Source organism: Macaca mulatta, chromosome 3 (genome assembly GCF_049350105.2).
Source record: "Macaca mulatta isolate MMU2019108-1 chromosome 3, T2T-MMU8v2.0, whole genome shotgun sequence".
NCBI classification, from domain to species: domain Eukaryota; kingdom Metazoa; phylum Chordata; class Mammalia; order Primates; family Cercopithecidae; genus Macaca; species Macaca mulatta.
The window spans coordinates 52,992,089-53,003,623 of record NC_133408.1 but is presented as its reverse complement, the minus strand read 5'-3'; positions in this window follow the sequence as shown (position 1 = coordinate 53,003,623).

The following is an 11,535-nucleotide window of genomic DNA, read 5'->3' as shown; positions in this document are numbered from 1 at the left end:
ATATAGTATTTATATGTTATAGGATATAGTATATAGTATATATAGTATTTATTATGTAGTATATATAAATATACTAAATAAGGATATAGTACATATAGCATTTATATATTATATAGTATATATAAATATACTACATAAATACTATAAATACTATAGTATTATATATACCATATACTATATATAATATAATATATGAGTACTATATATAGTATTTATATAAATATTATATTTACATATATAAATATATGTGTATATATAAATATATATGTAATGTAGCAAATACATAAACCAGTAGCATAAGTTGTTTATCAATTACGTACTATACAAAAGTATAGTACAAGTATTATGTACTCTACATAATTGGGTGTGCTATATTTTCATACGACTGGCAGCACAGTGGGTTTGTTTGCACCAGGATCACCACAAACGCATGAGTAATGCATTGCACTACGTTGCAACAGCTATTGATGTCACTAGATAACAGAAACTTTTTTAACTCCATTACAATCTTATGGGACCACTGTTGTAGATGTGGTTCATCATTAACCAAAAGATCTTTATGTGGTACATGAGTATACGTTATCTCACATGGACTTTTGGAAAATCGCCTTTCCCCTGACTCTGCCCTGCTTCTGGTTCTTAAATACTTCAAATCTGTTGTCAATTTCCTTTTTTTTTTTGAGATGGAGTCTCACTCTGTCGCCCAGGCTGGAGTGCAGTGGTGCCATCTCCGCTCACTGCAAGCTCCACCTCCCAGATTCATGCCATTCTCCTGCCTCAGCCTCCAGAGTAGCTGGGACTACAGGCGCTTGGCTAATTTCTTGTATTTTTAGTAGAGACAGGGTTTCACCGTGTTAGCCAGCATGATCTCAATCTCCTGACCTCGTGATCCACCCACCTCGGCCTCCCAAAGTGCTGGGATTACAGGCGTGAGCCACCGTGCCCAGCTGTCAATTTCTTTATTTTTACTTTCCCCCCACTTCTGAACTCCCCATCACATGCCTTCTAGACAAATACTCTTTCCAAATGTTCTCTTAGGGGTTGCCAAGGATACCTTGCAAATGACTTCATGAGCTCTCAAACTAGTTGGCAGAGCAGGAGCATCACCATCTTGGACAAACACCACCATTTTAAGTTCCCCTTAATGAGAAAACTGCCTAAATCCAGCCCCAAAACATCAGCCTAATGACTAATGACAGCATAAGCAGAAACATTCCAACCCTAAGATAAACCCTCCTCTGACCAGAAATATGCCAACCAGAGATAGCCTCCCCTGACCAGAGACATTCCAATCCCACAATAAACTTTCTCTCATGTAGAAACATTCTGAACCTGTGATAAACTGCCCCTTTCCTAAACCCTTAAATACACTTAGTCTGTAAGGAAAGAATGCTCCTGACTGCAATCAGAGAGAAGCCCCTCTCAGGTTTCTTCTCCACAATAAACCTGTCTTTGACTGTTGAGCTGCTTTGCATGTTTCTTTCCTTTCTTTAACTCTTAGACTAGTAAACCTCTCTAGCATTTGACACTTTGACTATTTCCTCATTCTAGAAAATGAGCATTTTACTCACCTAGTGGAAATGTTACTTAACTTACCTAATGCTCCAGTTTTCTGAGAAAATTGTGTTGTTTTCTAAGAAAAATAAAATGGTGGAGGATCCAGTGGGGTGGTGAGTGTGAAAGATTTATCCCTGTGTGAAGCACACAGCAAATGCCCCGTGGGTTACCTGTCATTATTGCTAAGGAAAATAATAACAGGAGAGTCCTCAGGTGTTTGCAGATGGCACATGCCATCTTCATTTCCCAAAACTAGAAAACAGATCATCCAAACTCCAGAAAAATTGAGCTAACACGGATCCCAGGAGAAATTACAGAAAACAATTTGTGTGCCCAAGTCACGCCATTTTGCAGATCCTCACCTTTTACAGAGTGGAAAATTCCACCAAGGCCTGGCCAGTGAGAAACATCCTGTTGGACAAGTCCCAGGCCTAACCCCTGACCCAGTAAATTCCTTCCTTAACAGCAGCCCAGCACACTGGCCCCACCTCATTCCACAGCAATCCCAGACCTCTCCAGCCAGGACCTATAACTGCCCTAGCCTGCAAGCAGGAAAGGGGGCTCTGGCACTCGCTGGCTGGTGCTCTCCCTCCACAGGTCTTTGTGCAATAAACCTGTGTTGCTGTCAAGCCACTCTCCTTACCTCTGTCTCTTTTCTCCATCCTAACATTTGGTGCCAAAACCCAGGACAGGGATTGGGTTCTAAATAGGAGAGTCTACTCTTGCAGACTCAGAGTGGGCAGTGGCAGCTCATCCCAGGCTAACTTCCAGACCCTGAGTGGAGCCACTGGTCCCAGCCCTGTTCCTCTTTTATTCTTATTTCACCTTCCTTCTACACGGGTGAATTATTTGCTGCAACCTGGGGAGCAGTGAGCAGCAGCAGCTCATCTGGAGCTAACCTCCAGATCCCGATCGAATGAACATGACTCAGTAAAGATGGTAGTTTGTAGGGACTTAGGAAAAGAAATGATGATCCCTAGGAAAAAAAATAAGCAGAGGGCCCTTGCAGACAAATCATGTCAGACTTTCCACATTTCCCTTTTAACTACATTACCAGACTAGCTAATGGGGAAAATGCATGGTGTCTATATGGGAGGAAGACATTGGACAATGTCCTCATAATTTTGTTGTTAATGATTTGGGCACAAGAAGCATTTCTGTGACTTGCCACAAAGCTTGCTTGCTTGCTTGCTTGCTTCCTTCCTTCCTTTCTTCCTTCCTTCTTTTCTTTCTTTTTCTTTCTTCCTTCCTTCCTTCCTTTTTCCCTTCTTTCTTTCTTTTTTCTTTGTTTCTTACTTTCTCTTTTTCTTTCTCTCTCTTTCTCTCTTTTCTTTCTTCTTTCTTTCTCTCTCTCTCTCTATTTCTTCTTCCTTCCTTCCTTCCTTCCTTCCTTCCTTCTTTCCTTCCTTCCTTTCTTCTTTCTGAGGTAGGGTCTTGCTCTGTCACCCATGCCAGAGTGCAGTGGTACAATCTCAGCTCACTGCAACCTCTAACTTCTGGGGTCAAACACTCCTCCCACCTCAGCCTCCTAAGTAGCTGGGACGAAAGGCATGTGCCAGCATACCTGGTTATTTTTTTAAAAACTAATACATCTCGTTTCAAACCCAGATCATAGAGCTCCAAACAGTAGTTCTCAAAGTGTGGTCCCCAGAGTGGCATGTGGCCTCCATAGTAGAGACAAGGTCCCACTATGTTGTCAATGCTGGTGTCCAACTCCTGGGCTCAAGTACTCATCCTGCCTTGGCCTCCCAAAGCACTGGGATTACAGGTGTGAGCCATCGTGCCCAGCCTCCACAAAGCTTTTCACTATGTAGTGTTCACATGAGTGAACATTGCAGCTGTAAATTTTGCATCCATATTTATGGATGACCTGAGGAAGAAAGATCCAGAATGACGTCAATAGGCTGGAACTAGAAAGGTCTGAAGAGGCTGGAAGTATAAATAAATCATACCATGATGCAACTGAGTAGGAATAAATGTTAACTCCCTCATTTGATTTCAAAAGCTGACTTCACAAATGCAGAGTGAATGTGACACAGCATAGAAATAATGGAAAAGCCTGGGGTTACAGATGTAAGGACGAGCCAGGGGCATGCTCCTCAATAAGCAGGGAGAGCCTACCTGAAAACAAGGCTCACCTGGAGGAAGCAGAAAGGCTGAGACAAGAGAGAGATGCCTGGGACTGGGCACAGCGACTCATGCCTGTAATTGTAGCACTTTTGGAGGCTGAGATGGGAGGATCCCTTCAGATCAGGAGTTTGAGACCAGCTTGGGTAACATAGCGAGACTCTGTCCCAATTACTTTTGGAAAAAAACGACATTTTGAGCTGGATGATTTAAAAAAGCAAGAAAAAAATAAGATGATGGTGTCTTCTAGAGAATCCAACAGGATGCCTTGGTGGTTGCCTACACCCAATCTCCAGCTGCCCAGGGAGCAGGGCAAGGAGTTGTCTGCAGATGAGGGGCAAGCCAGATCATAGCTGTGTCCACGCTCACCTGACACCCCATGGCTTCCCTTCACATGCCACTCTGGGACATCGAGGCTTCCACTGGTCTTACTTAATGTGTGTGATACTATCATGTTAACACCTGAAATGACACTCAAGACAAGGGAAAAGATACCTGACATGGTGGCTCCGGCCTGTAATCCCAGCGCTTTAGGAGGCAGAGGCAGGGGGTCACTTGAGTCCAGGAGCTCGAGACCAGCCTGAGCAACATAGGGAGACCTCATCTCTACAACAAATAAAAATAAATTAGTCAGGCGTGGCGGCATGTGCCTGTAGTCTCAGGAGGCTGAGGAGGGAGGATCACTTGAGCCAGGGAGCTTGGTATTGCAGTGAGCCGTGATTGCACCACTGCACTGCAGCCTGGATGATACACTGAGACCCTGTCTCTTAAAAAAAAAAAAAAAAGAGAGAGAGAGTGAGAGGGAGAGAAAGATGCCTGGTGCCAGCACAGAGTTAGAATGTCTAGCTGTGCCTCACACAAATACAGTCTCTGGACAATTAAGTAAGCTAATCCATTTTTTAATTTTTTTCTCAAACCATTAAGAGTGAGTCTCTGGAACTTGCCACCAGAACTCTAACTAAAGTAATGGTTAATATTTATTGAGAGTTTATTTGTGCCAGGCACTGTGCTAAGTGTTATCTTGTCCTAAGTTATCTTGTCCAAGTCATGCAACCACAGGATGTTATGGGTACCGGGATTACACACATTCAGCAGAAGATAAAACTAAACCACAAAGAGGTTAAGGGACCTTTCCAGGGTCTCAAGCTGGCAGGTGGTTGTCTGGTGATATAGCTTGGCTGTGTCCCCACCCAAATCTCATCTTGAATTGTAGCTCTCATAATTCCCACGTGTTGTGGGAAGGACTGGGTCGGAGGTGATTGAATCATGGGGGCAGGTCTTTCTCCTGCTAGTCTCGTGATAGTGAATAAGTCTCAGGAGATCTGATGGTTTTAAAAAGGAGAGTTTCCCTGCACAAGCTCTCTTGTCTTGTCTGCCACCATGTGAGACATGCTTTTCACCTTCCACCATGATTGTGAGGCCTCCCAGCTATGTGGAACTATGAGTTCATTAAACCTCTTTCTTTTTTAAATTTCCCAGTCTCGGGTATGTCTCTATCGGCAGCATGAAAGCAGACAAATACATCTGGTTGCAAACCCAGATCATAGAGCCCCAAACGGTATTTCTCAAAGTGTGTTCCTGGAGCAGCAGTGGCACCACTGGGAATTTATTAGAGATGCAAACCCTTGGGCCCTATCCAGACCTGACCACTCAGAAGCTGTATGGGCCAGGCATCTGTTTTAAGAAGCCTTCAGGTGACTGTGAAGTGGTCAAGTGTGAGAACCTTTGCTCGCTAAGACCTTGAAGCACTCTGCTCTACCTAGAATGAGAGTGTGACAGTCCCACATTGGGATAGTGTGGGTATCTGCAGTCACTGGTCTCTAACCACACTCAGAATTTTAACCATGATTAAGAAGCAGCAAAAAGACCACAGTGATTGCAGGTTTGGAGAATAGCATAAAACCAGCTGAGGCCAGGTTCAGTGGCTCGTGCCTGCAATCCCATCACTTTGGGATGCCAAAGTAGGAGGATGGCTTGAGGCCAGTAGTTCAAGACAAGCCTGGGCAACACAGCAGGACTCCAACTCTACAAAATTTTTTTTAAAAGCCAGGCATGGTGGCACGGGCCTGTAGTCCCAGCTACCCAGGAGACTGAGGCAGGAGGATTGCTTGAGCCCAGGAATCCAAGGCTGCAGTGAACTATGATTGTGCCACTGCACTCCAGTCTGGGCAACAGAGCAAGTCCATGTCTCTACAAAAATGAAAAATAAGTTAAAAAGAAAAAGATTAAGTGGGCATCTAGAGCCACCGGGTGGGAATGGGCATACCAGAAGTCCTCAAGAACTCCTCTCATCTCAGCTGCTAGAATTAATATGCCTCTCCCTGAATTTTTGCCCCCCATCCTCCCAGGCTGACCTGAGTCTGTCATTCTTAACCTTGCCTGCATATTGGAATTACCTGGAGAATTTTAAAAGGACTGATGCCTTGGCATCACTGTCAGAGATTTGGGGTAAATTGCTCTGGGGTGTGGAGGTGTGATCTAGGCATCAGGACTTTTTTCCAGCTCCAGGTTATTCTAATACATTCTCTTCAGTACAGTTTGGATGTGTGTCCCCACCCAACTCTCATGTTGAAATCAAATCCCCAGTGTTGGAGGTTGGGGCCCGGTGAGGGCTGATTGGATCATGAAGCTGGATTTCTCATAAAGAGTTTAGCGTCATCTCCCATGGTACTGTCCAAGCAATGACGAGTGAGTTCTTGTGAGATCTGGTCATTTAAAAGTGTATAGCCCCTCCTTGTTCTGTTCTTGCTCCCCCTCTCACCATGTGGCATGCCTGCTCCCCGTTCACCTCCACCATTACTGTAAGCTTCCTGAGGCCTCCCCAGAAGTTGAGCACATGCCAGCTTCTTGCTTCCTGTAAAGCCTGCAGAACCATGAGCCAAGTAAACCTCTTTACAAATGATCCAGTCTCAGGTATTTCTTTATAGAAATGCAAGAATGGCCTAGCACACTGTTCTAATCTGTTCAGGCTTGAGAACTGCAGGCCTCAGGATACACCCAGGCTTTTCTTCCACCCAGGTCTCTGCGACCAGCTGCTTAGGCCTGTCTGTCCCTTTCACCATCACTGTGCATGCATCTTCTCTGCATAAAGGCCCTTCCTCATTGCAATGCTTCTGCCAGCCCCACCGTTTCTGTATGGTGTTGCTCTCTCTGCAGGAGAAAGGCAATAATACATTCTCTGTCATCAGGTTCAGGAGCTCTCCAGCTCTGCTTCATAACTTTGGAGAAAGGAGGCAGTCATACCCCTACCCCAAAAGGTCTGTTCAAGTCTCATTTGAACAAGCTCCTGGCCAGGTGCAGTGGCTCATGCCTGTAATCCCAGCACTTTGGGAGGCCGAGGCATGTGGATCATTTGAGGTCAGGAGTTCAAAACCAGTTTGGCCAACATGGTGAAATCCTGTCTCTACTGAAAATACAAAGATTAGATGGGCTTGACGGCGTGCTCCTGTAATCCCACCCACTTAAGAGGCTGAGGCAGGAGAATCGCTTGAACCTGGGAGGCTGAGGTTGCTGTGAGCCGAAATTATGCTGCTGCACTCCAGCCTGGGTGACTCCATCTCAAAAAATAAAAAATAAAAAGAATAAGCTCCCCCCATGCCGGGCTGAGAATCACTGGTGGAGTTTCAGAAGATTTACTTACAGGTCAAATGTCCTGGATTCAAATCCCAGCGCTTTCAACCTCTCAGCTTTGTAACTTTGGGCAACTCAACTGAATCTTTCTAAGCCTCAATTCTTTATTAAATGAAAATATATTAGTTAGTTTGCTTGCCTGTTTGTTTGTTTGCTTGAGAGGGAGTCTCTCTCCGTTGCCCAGGCTGGAGTGCAGTGGTGCAACCTCAGCTCACTGCAATCTCCGCCTCTCAGGTTCAAGCAGTTCTCCTGCCTCAGCCTCCCCAGTGGCTGGCATTACAGGCACCTGCCACCAAGCCCAGCTAATTTTTGTATTTTTAGTAGAGACAGGGTTTCACCATGTGGGTCAGGCTGGTCTCAAACTCCTGACCTCAAGCAAGCTGCCCACCTCGGCTTCCCAAAGTGCTAGGATTAGGGGCATGAGCCATCGTGCCCGGGGAGAATATATTAGTTTTCTATTGTCATATGTTGCAAATCACCACACACTTCACAGCTTAAGACAACATTCATTTATTGCCCCACAGCCCTGTAGATCAGAAGTGTAGACAGTGTGGCTGGCCTCTCTGCCTGGGATCTCACAAAGCCAGCATGAAGGGGTTGACAGCTGCACCATCATCTGGAGCTCTAGGTCCTCATCCAAGCTCATTTAGGTTGTTGGCAAATTTAGTTCCTGACCACTGTAGCACTGAGGTCCCTGTCTTCCAGCTCCCAGCCAGGAGTCTCTCTCAGCTGCAAGAGGATGCTCTCAGATTCTTGCCATGTGTCCTGCCCCATCTTCAAAGCCAGCAGAAGAATTTTCCTCATGTCCACCTCCTCTCACACTTTACATTTACGAATTCCCCAGTCTGACATCTAGACCCAAATGTTTCTGTTTAAAAAAAAAATGCTTGAGGTGGGCACAGTGGCTCATGCCTGTAATCTAAGCACTTCTGGGAGACCGAGGTGGGAGGATCACTTGAGCCCAGGAATTCAAGACCAGCCTGGGCAACATGTTGAAGCCCCGTCTCTACAAAAATATTTTAAAAATTAGCCAGGTGTAGTGTTGTGTGCTTGTGGTCCCGGCTACTCAGGAGGCTGAGGTAGGAGGATCACTTGAGCTCAGGCATTCGAGGCTGCAGTGAGCCAAGATCACACCACTGCACACCAGCCTGGGCAACAGAGCAAGACCTTTGTTTCAAAAACAAACAAACAAACAAATAAAATGTGCTCATGTGATTAGGTTAGATCCACCCCGATAAGCTCACTTCCTTAAAGTCTACTGTGCCATAAACATATCTAATCATGGAAATAAAATCCGTCATACTCACACTCCCAAATATCATAAGGAGGGATGTACAGAAGGGAGCAGGGATCTTGGGGCGATCTTAGAATTTTGCTTGCATCAGTGGATCGTAACACTTAGCTTGCAGGATTGTGGTGGGAAATAAGATCCTGCATGCCAAGCCCTAAGCACAATGCCTGTCACGTGGAAAGCACTTGATATATTCAATGTTGCTTTTCTTGGCAGCCCTGTGAATCCAAGATGTCCTGATCCCTGGAATTCCTTTTCGGAGACAGCCTTTGAGGGCCTCCTCCAGCTGAAATCCTCCCTCTACTCAAAACAGAGCTCAGCCCTTCACCCGCCACTCTCCGTTCTGCCATGTTACAAGGGGCACGGACGTGCCCACCGACGGATGGAACACCCGCTTCGGAAGCGCAGAATGTTTCTCCTAGAAAGCCAAGACAGAAACGCCTGCCGGTCTCCTCTGAAATTAGCACCATGCATGTTGTGGAGATCATGTTGCTAGATCAGGAGATCTTCCCCCTGACGCCTTCAGAAGCTCAATGTGAATACTGGAACTGTCAGTGTTAATAACACACTACAATCCTGTTCTTTAAAAAAAAGGAAAAACCAACTTCTAAAGGCAGATAAAGAGAAGCTAATGGAAGTCATCACATGTAATCTTCTCTAAGTAGCAGCTACAACATCAATATTTAGTAAAAAAAAAAAAAAAAAAAAAAAAAAAAAAAAACCCTGTTTTGTTGTTTTCCCCTCCCCCTCAATTATTTGCAGGAAAACAGAGAAATGTCTGCTACTTCTGGCTTGATGAAGTTTGTTTTTTTGTTTTTGTTTTTGTTTTTTTTTAAAAAAAAAAAAGAAAGAAAGAAAGAAAAGAAAAAACTCCAGCCTGGCGACAGAGCGAGACTCCGTCTCAAATAAATAAATAAATAAATAATAAAAATAAAAATAAATACAGATGATGTTGAGGTTTTTGGGGAATCAGAGAGAAATACGTGGGAGGAGGAATAGCATCAGGAAGAATGGCTAATGGATGCTGGGCTTAATACCTAGGTGATGAGATGATCTTTGCAGCAAACCACCGTAGCACACGTTTGCCTATGTAACAAACTTGCACATTCTGCCCATGGACCCCTGAACTTAAAATAAAAGTTGGAAATTTTAAAAAATAGGAAAATGTACCTTATCCTCGGTTTGTCATTTGAGAAAGTGCAATCTGGTGTATTCACTGCTGTCATATAGTAAAGTAATAAAAATAAAATATCTTTTCATATTATAAAAATTAAGAGGGACTGGCTAGATTGGCCAACTGGTTAAAAATGTAGCCTGCTCTCCTTTCCCTCTCAAAGGCTCATCTTTAGGGATTGTCTCCCCTAAAAGTTCATCTCTGTAAGCCTGTAGCAAAACAAGGGGCAATGCGAATCCAGCAAATGGTTGCATTATCATACGTGTCAAAGAGAATTGTCTGCCTCTGATCATTCAACGGGAACGTGGAAAAGGTACCATCTCATTCCTTTGAGATGGTAGCCGGGAGATGATGGCCCAGTATCACAGCAGACACTGTGAGTCCCCTGTGCCCTGACGAAGGACCTTCTGAGCATGTCTGGAAGTTATCAGGTGCACAGCCCTGCAGCCCTGGAACACCCAGATTAAAGAACAGACCTCTCACTTTGGGAGGCCGAAGCAGGCAGATCACTTGAGGTCAGGTGTTCAGGACCAGCCTGGCCAATACGGCAAAATCCCTTCTCTACTAAAAATACAAAAAATTAGCAGGCGTGGTGGCAGGCGCCTGTAGTCCCAGGTACTCGGGAGGCTGAGGCAGGAGAATCACTTGAACCTGGGAGGCAGAGGTTGCAGTAAGCCAAGATTGCACCACTGTACTCTAGCCTGGGTGACAGCGTGAGACTCCATCTCAAAAAAAAAAAAAAAAAAAGCCAGAACAGACCTCTCTCCTCACTGAAGATTTCTTCTTCAGCTGAGCCAGCACCTTCAAGAGCTGCATGCAGGAAACCAGGAGGAAAGAAGGAAGTTCACAGGTCAAGCCAAGAGAAGGAGCTTGCCAGTCACTGCCCAAGCACCCTCACCTGGAGCCTCTGAGCCCAGCAGCTCATGCTCAGTGAAAGCCTTGGTTTGGATAGAGAAAAACAGTCAGAGCCAAAGGCTTGAATTGAACCAGAAATGCAAACCCGGCATCCTTTGAAGTTCATTTACTCTCCAAAGAGGTAAATCAAGAGGAAGGTTAGGGCCTCACAGAATGATGTAACAACATTACCAGAAACACATAAATAAATAAAAATCAAACAGAAAACCAGTCTATAAAGCCTCATCTTTAAAGATGTCTCAAACGCATGGCATTGGGCCCGTTTTCCGTGATGATGCGGAACTACACGCTAATTGAAAGAACACCCACGAAGTGGATCACCGTAAAGCAACAACCCTTCTCTCCTGGTGATTATGTGATCAAATTATGAAGCCCTCTGAGCCAACACGTTTCAGCTTTTATGATGCAGTCGAAGACCTATTGCCACCTGCAGGAGGGAGGAAGAAAGGGACTTTGGGCCAACATCTCCTGGCTCCCATCTGAAAGGGATGTCCTTCTCCCTTTTCCGCATTCCCTTTGGATGATCAGAGGCAGGCAACTCTCTTGCACACGTATAATGCAGACATTTGGTGGGTTCACATTGCCACTTGTTTTGCTGCGGGTTGACTCAGATGAACCTTTGGGAGAGGAGAGAAAACCCCTAGTTACAGGTTCTCTTTCTTACATTCATTCAACATTTACAATATAGAATGTGTCTGGTCCTGGCATGAGTTATTCCATATTTATGTATATATTTAGATCCCCGACATCTATAAGCTGAAGTCACCATTAATAATAATGATGCAGAGCTCTATCTTCCCATGCAGGGACTTAGGGGCCCTTTAAGAACCCCCTGAGTGTT